Here is a 12,492-nt window from a genome sequence, read left to right as displayed (position 1 = left end):
AAAAGATGTTTTTCTTTGGATCATTTAATCAGAAACTGGTTTAAAAACCATCAATCACTATTATCGTGTTTCCATAAGAAATATTCGAATTTTAATAGGACGAAATACTATGTCGTATACTTGAATGAATGGTGCATTACGAAGATATCTGGAGGTATAAAGAGGTACCCATCAATGTTTTTATTATTACAAATGATTTTTCATTTGTGAAATCAATTCGACACAATTTGTTGACAGATAACTCACAGGAAACGCTGGGACTAGATCTTTATATTACATGGAACTTCTCAGTGAGGGATATCCTTAATGAACTAATGGTCAATACGGGTTTCTACTACAAGTAGCCTAGAGTTATTAACAAATTTGATACTATTAGAAATCAAATGAACTTCTTTACGGTTAAAATTACTTGGTACTAACAAATACTATGTCCATATCTTAGAGTTGATCAAGTTCTATCTAATTTCACTGTGACTGTAAATCTATGAGAATCGTAATTGTGATACACTTCTTTTGTGAAAAATAAGTAACCGATTTGTTATAATTAGTACAAAACTAAGTCACAGAGATTCTTTCCAATCACCTGGAACCATTTACCATTAAAAAATGCATATAGATATTAGGTCACTTAAAATGATAGATTCAATAAGGCTTTATAGAATGAATTAATTTGTGGGTGATATTCATTACTAGTAAGTTTTCTTTGGGGGACCATGAAAAACTAGTATGCGAAGGGTAGCTAATTCATCTTAATGTAGAACTCTCCACTAGTAAACACTAGTGACTAGACAACATGATGTAAGGTTCAACTAAATGATCAATCAGGTTATCAGTTAATGGCCATTTCTAATAGAATATTGGGATATATACTGTCTAAAGCGTTTAATTAACTTGAAAATAACTTGGATTTTGATCTCTTTTGGTTAGACTAAATAAGTTTTGTTTAAATTAAAGGTTATCAAATTATTCCTTATGAAGCTGAATATTTCATGCATGATTGTTGATTCTCTAAATAATTAATGTAAAAACTAAATTTGAATTGTGGCGTATGCTATTTATTGTCTACATAAGTAGTATATAACACCGACCAGAAGTGGAATGCCTGATAGAAGAAGGTTGGGAAGATTGAAGAGAAGAGAACAAGACACAAAGACTAATTGTTATGATGATGAAGGAACAATTAAGTTTGAGACAATTTGTGGAAGATTTGCAAATGAAATATTGAATGTATCGTTTTTATATTTTACCAAAGAACTCTATAATTTTGTATTTAAAAAAATTGATTGATCCTCACTTATTTCGTCGTTCATTACAGAATCACTTTGGTTATCGTATATTTTTAATTCTGTTTTGATGATGTTAAATGAAATTGGGGGAAACATTATTTCCTACCCCAAATGCCCTGGTATGACCGAGAGTGGGGTGGGTCCGCCCTCCCTCTCGAAACGCTCTCACATGGCCACAGGTATATAGCCTCTGACAGGGAAGTCCTACTCACTGCCTTCTCGTGGTGGGGGTGTTGTTTACGAAAATCAGAGGACGAAAAGCGAATGTCCGGCGCCTTAACCGGATCCCAAATCAATGTTGCACATGGGCTCCAGTATCCTGCGGGAAAAAATGGCGTATGAACCAATCTTTGGTCACTGGCTACCATGGGACTGCATCTCCTCACGATGCTCCATTGCCTTGTGGATCAGACCTTCAGGTCAAAGGCTCCGGATGTGGCCCCCTAAGATAACCACCTGCTTCGGTCTGGGCACCCGAGCAGTATCACAGCCCACACACAAAAGTGTGGCGCACATATATTTGGTGCCCTCTTGTACCAATATTTATGTGTTCAAATAAATAAAAATAAATAATAATAAACTATACATACCTTGAAATAATTTATTTCTTGTGTTAGCAACAAATGTCCACCTATGAAAAAAACAAAACAAACCAAATATTGTATTAAACCAACGCACGCACGCACGCACACGCACAAACATTCATTATAAAACGTAAAATGTGACCAGGACAACTGATACATAGGTAGATAAAAAAACCCATGAATTATATGAAGACTGAACATGAATAGTGATCTTAATTCTATTGATGATGAATATTTTTCAGAGCAATAACTTAGTTCGAAATGGTAAGAAAGAAGTTTCTTTTGAAAATAAAATTATACAGACACATATGTTGCTGTTTTAATGGAATAACTTTTACAGAATATTTTTTTTTGATTGAGATCATGAACCGATTGGTGTTAGACCACCATTGAAAACCTGGAGGCACTGAACGGCCGTTTTGTCCTATTGTGGGACCCCTCAGCAGTGCGCATCCACGATCCCGCTCGCGGGATCCGAACCCAGGGCCTTCAGTCTCGTGCGCGAACGCTCAACCTACTAGACCACTGAGTCGATTGGCATCAAATAGTGCTAATATCTAACCTCAACCAATCCACGAAGTTGCGCAACCATTAAATAGTATACCGAAAATATATATGGGGTAAACAAGAGAGTGAAGAGGAGTATTCGAACCGACAAGTAGAAATACGTGAAAGACGTAACAATGATGGTGAAAAAAATTGAAAGAGAAGGAAATGTGAGACAATAATATGATACAACAAAGGAACTAGCAGGAAAATATAGTAAACCAGAGCGATCAGCCAAGAACAAAGAAGTCAAGCGAATCACTGAGATTCAAGAACAGCGGAACAGGTGGGTAAAACACTTTGAAAAACTCTTGAATAGACCAGCCTAACTGAAGATACCAGACATCGAAGCAGCATCTTAAGACCTTCCTATAGATGTCAGTCCAACAACGATCGAAGAAATTTCCATGACCGCCAGATAAGATGCTCCACGTTCTATTCAGGAAGATTTGGGTGAAAGAACAAGTGCCAAAAGAGTGAAAAGAAAAATATCCAATCAAGATAGAAAAGAAAGATTTCATCAAGTGTGAAAACCATATAGGCATGATCTTTTCATCTGGAAGCTGGTTTGTTCCCTCCCACAGTAGGATGTTGCCCATGGTATCCGGTCAACGGACATTCAGTATCTTGCAAACTCTGAAGGTAAATATTTACAAATGCAGACTACATTTGTGAATGGATTCTAAATTAACTTTAACGTGATACAAGTATTTGGGCCAATCGATATAGTCAGATGAGAATTAAGGATGATAAATAAACTATAATTTTATGGACTGGTGAACTAAACTAAGCTTGATGACATTTATCTTGCTTAATATTAAGTATGATTTGTTTAAAAAACTACTCTATTAGTCGGCCGGTGATTCTACTTTTATGAAAGCATTCAGTCCTTTGTAACCTAGGAGTTACTTATTTTTTAACGGGAAGAGTAGGCTTAATATGAAGCTCAAAGGTGATTGAAGGGCTAGAAATTCAGGAACATGTATTGGGGTTCACTAACACCAGTATTTTTATGATTGTTAAAGTTACTACAACAAAATTTATTTTTGTTACCTTCTTAACTTTAATATTATTGTGACTGGAATGTGCTAATTACATTTCATGTATAAGTATTCCTATAATAACCCCCTTAGTAAGTTACATTTTCTTATTTTTTATTTGAGTGAAGTTATCATCATTGAAGTATTGTTGTGCACGATTCATTGATTTGTCTAGTTATGTTAAATCCAATATAATATGTGAACTATTTCCGATCAGTGTTTTGTGTACTTCGGCTTTCGTAAATTGTAACAGTATGTTCACTGCTGAACAAAATGTTTCATTTTATCCCTTAAAGGAAGAAAAATGGGGATTAAACTAGTCATCATATCGGATTTTAATTTTTTCACCCTAATAAACGTAACACATACCGGACAATAAAAATCAAATCACTATGAAGTACTGTCCTTAAAATCATTCAAGTGACCGAGATGATGATGAGGGCAAATTAATTTAATATTTGTACCATAAATAGTTTCTCGGTACAGAACAGAACTACACAAGTTGATGGATGTTTAAGATTCCATTGAAATAAATACCGCATTCGAAACTAAACTGCATCTAGAATGACTTTGGGATACATCTAAGAGGATAACATGTATATCTTTCGGCAGTCGGTACAGCTGATTAGTGAAATAATCCTATTGAACTAAATTAATAAATGTACAACACTTTCATAATAATTCTATGTACGAGAGTTCGTACGTAGGATGAACTAAGATTCTATCGATCATACTTCGATACAAATAACGGTAAATATAATTTATAAATAAAGATCAGATTAACTTAGAATGACCAATCACACTTATATAGGTTGCAAATTGAGATTCATTACCAAAATCAAAATTCCGAATTCACATAACACTCGAAGATACTCAATTTAATGAGGGCAGAGCTATATTCTATTCAATTAACTATTCTAACTGATATGAGTGTGCTAATTCCGAATCAAAAGTCATCGTAACTCTAGTTAGAATGAGAGCTAAAAAGTGAAGTGTGGGAGATATCAAAATTAATCCAGTACCCACTTGATTCGAAAACATTCCTTAAATGTTTAAGTTATTGTCATAGTGAAGACTAAGTGATATTGTGATTAGTTAAAAATTATATACAAGTGAAATATCAGTTTCGGTGAGACCATAATTTATGGATTACCTTTGAGCGACGCTGAAGTGACCTTGAGGGTGTCCACCTAATACGTAGGACCAAATAAGGGTTGCGAAACATTGTGGAAGATTAAAATTATGATTTTCAGTTGATGGTTAAGATTAGAAATTAGATTTAGGATTTTCATCACGAACTGACATCAGCTGTAATGCCAAAACTCAATTTATCTAAATGGATGAGTGAATTCCGCGCCAAAATCCAAGACCTATTATTTTATACGTGATTGGTTCGTCCATAAATTATAGTTTCGCCTCATTTTCTTTTCTGTTCTTGTCAAAAACGATTTGCGAAATATTTTTCGGGTTTATTCTCAGCTAACGTCATGTATACTACGAGTTTTTATTAGCGAACTACGGTTTATGATGCTCTAATATATGTAAGACATCCAAAATTGAAGCCCTAATTAATGAAAGATAACCATATTGATAGGTATTGAAGTTAATTCATTGACGAAACTTGTCTCCAGAGTTTATAATTCATCATATTGCAGTAACCTTAACTTATCTTCAACCACTTTAAGTAATATATTATGAACTAATATTAAACTGAATAGTTCACTATTTCAGTTTGGTGTAGTAAATGATTCAGTTAATCATTCATTCAATCTATCAAACAGTCGAGAATATCGAGATATACGTACAACATATGAAAGGCCTACTTGTTTACATACTTAGTAAAAAAATTGATCCAAATATTTCTACTTTACAAATTCAATAAATTATCGTCCACTTTTGTGATTGTTAATTAATTTATCGGATTGTAACGATCTACTGATATGACAAAAGTAGTATACACATGCTTTTTGTAATTTTAAACTAAAGCCTAGTCCTGTATATTTTTTAGAATGAAATGTTAGTGACTAATCAATGAAATGAAAATCTATTTAAGAAAAGTAAACAATAATCTTATGTAATACACCTATGTCGCGGCTCGGATAGTTCAGTGAAGCTGGGTGACACGAGATCGAATCCGCCAGGGAGCACCAGTTCCCTCAAAGACTACAGGTACACCTTGCTGACGAGTGCCAAGTAGCACGAAACCTGGGTCCAGGGTTTCCTGTTGACTACCTCCAACCACCATCTAATCACACCGATGTTATCCCAAAAGTTTATAAATGCAAGGTAGAACGTGGTAGATTCTACATTTAGTTAAAGATTTCTTAAGCTTATATGAAAAGGTTAACGGAAAAGGAATAATAACACTAGTAAAAGATGATTTTAGTAACAAAGAAGTTAGTCGATAATAAAACAATGGGCTTGAGTGTTTCTGAAAATGTATGGAGGTTTCTACAGTGTTTATTGATAACTATGTTTAAGGGGCTTAAAAGTAAAATTTGATTTAGTGTTAATGGTCTCATTATTTTGAGTGTATGACTGCAAAAACTAAGAAGGTAAATATCTCACGAAATAGTCAGTTTCTTTTTTTTAGTTGTTTGGGTGATATATTTTGAATCTGTTCATTAACATAAAATCTCATATGTAAAGGATAGTCATTATGTCCGAAGTTAACCCAAAACAATTCTTTTCACATGTAAAATTATATCTATGAATTAAAGAGATATCCGTTGTAAGGTGAGGATAACTTGCGATATAGCATGTTTCGTTGAAGGGTTTAAATTTTTCCCTTTTGTTTATTTGTACCTTTTAGGAAATGGTAACCATAAGTACATTCATTAATTCTTAGCTAAACCCTTCTCCTTTTCATGGTTAGCTACATTTATAACAGAAAAGAGTATGGTACTGGGTTCAAGTCCTAGAATGGACATCAACTCTGATGCAGTTTATCCAGATGACGAATTCCAAATAGGACGGAAAGCGCGTTCTAGATTCCGCTGCTAGTCACCATACATCTTTGTCTAGAATGCTTGTGAATTAAGGCAATATCGAGGCAATACGCACAGTATGCACATATGCCAAATATGAGACTGATCAATTTCAGTCCTAAACATTAATGGGAAGATGCAAGCAAACATTGACAAGTGAATTTAGAAAAGAGTTTTGTTTCTCTTTTTTATAACTTGCTTGATGATCATGGATCCTTAATTTAGATTAAATCTAAACAATAACAATACTATGATTTTTTTTAAAAACTAAGCAGTAGTGGCTAATTGATCGTTAAACTGTAATGAGTTAACTATAGCAATACTCTGAGGTATATTTGAATTCATGGATTAATTCGATGAAAATATTCTGTTGAAAGGTACAATTGAGTTACAGAGAAAATTTGAAATTTATAACTAGACGTTAATCACTTAAATTTATTTTAATTTTTAAATGTATTTGGATACGTTTCAGTCCTTTAAGCTACCACAATGTTAAATATTAAGCATTTCATTTCACAGCATATATTTACTACATACAGTTGTTTAGCTCAGTGAACCCGGTTGATATTTTAGTCAATAAATTTTAATTTGTTTCATTTAACCAATGGTGAACCTCACATTATTGTTTTCAGCATCACATATGTAATTATAATAGTCAGTAGTAAATGAACAGCTTAAAATGTTTAGGATGATGATTAAAGATCGCTGATAAGATTTATCACAATTTATTGTAATGTTTCAAACTATTGATTCAGAAGGCCTCTACATACACAAAGAAAAAAGTAAGATGATCACATACAATACGGAGAACACCAACCCAATTACACTTGATGGTAAAAATCTGGAAGATGTGGAATCCTTCACATACCTGGGAAGCATCATCGATGAACAAGGAGGATCCGATGCAGATGTAAAGGCGAAAATTGGCAAAGCAAGGACAACATTCCTACAGTTGAGCAACATATGGAATAAAAAACAACTTTCAACCAATATCAAAGTGAGAATCTCCGATATGAACGTCAAAATTGTTCTGCTGCACGGGGCTGAAATTTGGAGAACTACCACATCCATCATCAAAATGGTACAGGTATTTATAAATAGTTGTCTACGCAAGATACTCAACATTCATTGGCCGGATACCATCAGCAACAGCCTTTTGTGGGAGAGAACAAACCAACTTCCAGCTGAAGAGGAAATTAGGAAAAGATGATGGAAATGGATAGGACATACATTATGCAAATCATCAAACTGCATCACGAGACAAGCCCTAACTTGGAATCCTGAAGGGATGCGGAGAAGTGGAAGGCCAAGGAACACATTACGTCGGTAAATAGAAGCAGATATGAAAATGATGAATCGGAACTGGAAAGAACTAGAAATGGTCGTCTAGGACAGTGTTGGATGGAGAGTGCTAGTAAGCGGTCTATGCTTCCCCACGAGGAGTTACAGGTATAAGTAAGTATCCAATAGTAACCATTGATTTGACAGTTTTATTCATTCTGACAACTTTAACTAGACATCATTGAAAATTTTGTGAAGATATACCTATTTTATGGAATTTGTAAAATGTTTGATCCGAATTTGTAAAACGGAATTAACCAATGTATTTATAGATTTAGTTGATTAAATATGATTTACACAACTGTTTGTTAACAATATTGAAAAAATGAGACATGTTTGATAAATAAAACAGTTTGAGATTGTATGTTGTAAGGATCATCAATCCTACTTTAAGTCGACTATATACACATCTGATCACGCGACGAAATGATAATTTCACCAATCAATTATAATTCAGCTATTGACACTGTCTATTTATTTACTCTACTCATAATAGTAAAGAGAGAAATTGTGAAAAAAAACAAGGGGGTAGATAAAATAGAAATTCTCATTCCTCATATTATTATCTCTGTTCCAATAAGAATATAGACTCAACATAGAATTACCGTAAATAGAGTTGATTCTCATATACCTTTTTTACTTCTCCGTAGGTTTATATCTATTTTTATTGGTTACAATTTATTATCAATAATTCTATATAACATACATGTGAAGTAGAGAATGTAGACAGAGAAATAATAAGGAAACTGTAAATATGCTTTACAATGTATATTAATCGAAATGTTCAACTGAGAATCATATTTTACTTTACAGTCAATTATCTTATTGAGTTTTATTGAAGAAAACGAAAATAACATTTTGAAGTGAGTACAAATATTTATCATTTGTATTTAATCTATCAGTAATCATAGAAAACTTGGAAATATTTTGATGGAGTTTTGTTCTCTGAGCTGAATGGTACTTGTTGATCTCTTATTGATCAATCAATATCGAGATCTATAGAACAAGCTGTGAACCATCTGTGGAGAAATTCAAACATTTCACTTCTATCTGAAGTTTGTATTGATGATGTTGTTCAGAAGAACGATGAAAGTTCCACGATTAGATCATCCAGCTCATAGAACAAAACTCAATCAAAATCATCCACCTCAGCTACAAATCTTCTCCACCACCTGGAAGTGTTGGATGACCGTTTCGTCCTCGTATAGAACTCGTCAGTAGTGCGCATTTAAGATCCCGCCTCGCGAGATTCGAACGCAGGGACATACTGGGACGAAACAGCCGTCCAGTGCTTCCGAGTTTTCTATGGTGGTCTAGCTTCAATTGACTCATGAATTCAGCCATCAAAACTACTATAATATCCATAAAACCCTTATCCGTTAATAGTCCACTTATTTGAAGGAGTATTACTTGATTTTTTTTTGTCTTTTATATATTCATGTCTCTTCAATTTATAGACTTACATGATTTATGATCACGTTATAGTTATAACTAAATGGAAACCTTTTTATGCAACATTAAACTGACAGTTTTTAACTTTGAGTTAAATCTTTGCTATGGATCATTCGGTGAATTGATTAGTATCATGAAACTGTTACTGAATAATGAGGATGTCAGTCTATACTTCCATTTTATTGTATAAAATGTTACTATCTAGCTAATCAGTAAAGAAATAATTTCGCTAACATTTTAGCCGATTAAAACTTACTGCTCAGCATTAAATTGATTTCAATGCTGATTGCATTCACACATGCGATCGATTATATGATTCGAGATATTTAGGGTTTCTTTTTGGAAGAAGAACTGTCAATAGTCATGGAGAGCTTTGGTCAAAAAATTTAGATTAAAATTGTAATTACAAAACTATATACACCATCACATCTATACTACACCTTCATAATGTTCCATATTGAAAGAGAGTGATACATATATGTAAACGATTGCTTTAGCATATAGGAAAACAGCATAAGAAATACTAGTAATGCTGTGTTTAGTAATTCTCGTTAGCTTAAACCTAGTTAATTTAAAAAAGGTTTCAATAATAAACTTATTTTTCCTTAAGCAAAGATGGATAGTGGCTAGCAATGGAATCCAGGACGCGCGTTTCGTCCTATTTGCGACTCGTCAGTTGGATGTACCTGCTCTCAGAGTTGATGTTCACTCTGAGACTTGAACCCAGCACCATTGGCTTCAAACGTCATCACGTTATCCACTCAGCTACTGAGTCCTGATATCCACTTGCTTTTGCAATGGGGTGAATTTAAATTCACTTGGTATTGTTTTGCTTGAATCTTCAAGTCCCAGAGTGAACATCAACTCTGTGATGCAGATACATCCAGCTAACAAGTCCCTAATAGGACGAAACGCGTGTCTTGGATTCCATTACTAGCCACTATCCATCTTTGCTTATAAAGCTTGTGACTTAAGGTAATATCGAGGCAATACGCACAGTATGCACATATGCCAATAACAGACTGATCAATTACAGTCTTAAACCTAAATCGGAAGATACAAGCAAAACAATGCCAAGTGAATTTATGTTTCCTTAAGTTAAATGATGTGAATAACCTGATCCAGTGTATACAAACTTTACTTTCTCATTATTTTTGTTAGTTTTAAGAAATGAAATGGAAAAAGTTTGAACAGATTAGTAATGTTAATTTGACAAATGATAACTTACTAGAATATTTTGTAAAAAGAATCATATAATTCGAAAATAGCTTTTATCACAGATCAAAATCAGTTTGAGATCGACTGAAAATCAATAAACATTGATGAGGTAATTGAAATTAGTTAAAGAACCCTCGAAATTGTTCATATGTGATATTATATGGTACTGAACTTGGTACTTCAAGATCTCTCAGTGAAGATGATATTATTCAGGTAATAAGTGAGATTTCGAAAACTTTGAATAATTTATAATTTACCATGACAACAAAAGTTGTATTTTTGAACAACTGGAATTTCACAATTTAGTGATCTGTATGTACAGCGATAACCATTATTGTTCCTGTGGGGTAATGGTTGTACAAATTTCTCACAAGAATATAATGAGTTTTTATCATCAATCTTATGAGGTTATTCACCCACTGTCAACTATTTATTATCTCATCATTCTTGTATAAACTGTAATTGATAATCAAAGATAGATAGTGGCTAGCAGTGGAATCCAGGCGGCACTTTTAGTCCTATTTGTGACTCATCAGCTGGATCTACCCGCATTTCAGAGTTGATGGATTCCACTGCTAGCCAATATCCATCTTTGCTTATAAAGCTTATGATTTCATGCAATATCAAGGCAGTCTGCACAGGATGCACATATGCCAACAAGAGACTGATCAAGTGCAGTCCTAAATAACAGTCGGAAGATACAAGTAGAACAACATAAAGTGAATATAATTGCCAATTTCAGTTACCAATCAATATTTTAGTACTTATTAACTCAGTTGGATACTGTCAAGGTCTCAGTTAACTGAATAAACCAAGGGCCTGTGGCGCAATGGATAATACGCCTGACTACCGATCAGGAGACTACAGGGTCGAATCCTGGCAAGTTCGATTCATTACTGAGTGAATGCATGGACTATTGTACTTAATTATTCTGTTGTTTTTATGAAATTCAGAATGCTGTAAATTAATATCAACGACATTCATAATAATAATAATAATAGTGGCATACAAACATTTATTCTTTTACTTGTGTGAATTACCATCTGGATTTATAGTAATATAATAAATAATATGACAATGTGTTAATTTAATATACAGTTTTTCCCAGTTTGACTTAGTAAATTGTATTATAATGAAAGAATGTTGTGGGAATTATTTTGGTATTTAATCATTCCCTTTAACTATATAAGATTAGTGTACATCCTAGTGTTGATGGAGTACAAAAACTAAACTATTGACTAAACAGCCATCTTCAGTGAATGGATATTGAATGACAGAACAACTAATCAGCAAACTGAGTGTTAATTTATAACAGAAAGAATATGTTTATATACAAAATATTTAAGTATAGTATTTGTAAGTGAAATCCAAGAACTGTATTTCGTCCTATTTGGGGCTCATCAGTTAAACCTGTGTATATTTAACTTAAAATGAACACAGGTAACTGTTATTTAAACTATCAATGGTTGTCAACTTATAAAATTAGAATCTAATGATCTTGGTCACTTATTGCTTTCCATACCAGTTTCATTATGATATTTTCATATATTTGGTAAGAACAGTTTTATCCACTGATTAACCTGATAAATCGATTTCCCTATTTACAAAAGCGGTTCACTAATAAATGGTACATATTTTTACAAGCATTCAGGATTATTTGTCGAATATATACCTTTAGATTGTTGATTGCCTTGCTCTTTCAACTTATTCACTATATATATTAATACTGACTGGATTATGGTTTATGTCGAGGAGTTGTGTAGACTTGGATGTTTTTCTATTCAAGTAATTCATCATATCTCATTTTGAGTTCAATATAGTTAAATGTTAAAAGAAGTTGGACTAAATAACAAAAACTGATGATTAGACTGAAATAATTTTAAAAATGGTGTACTTTTTAAACAAAAATTCTTATGTTATTCATTAAATTATGCTTTTGATTAACAAAAGACACTGTTAATATCAATCATCTAGGTAATCCTTGTCAACTGACGAGAATGAGTTAGGCCGAAACATCATTACCTGAAGTTTGTGCTGA

This window comes from Schistosoma haematobium, chromosome 3 (genome assembly GCF_000699445.3).
Source record: "Schistosoma haematobium chromosome 3, whole genome shotgun sequence".
Taxonomy (NCBI): domain Eukaryota; kingdom Metazoa; phylum Platyhelminthes; class Trematoda; order Strigeidida; family Schistosomatidae; genus Schistosoma; species Schistosoma haematobium.
The sequence above is the reverse complement of the archived record's forward strand: the minus strand, read 5'-3'. Positions refer to the sequence as shown.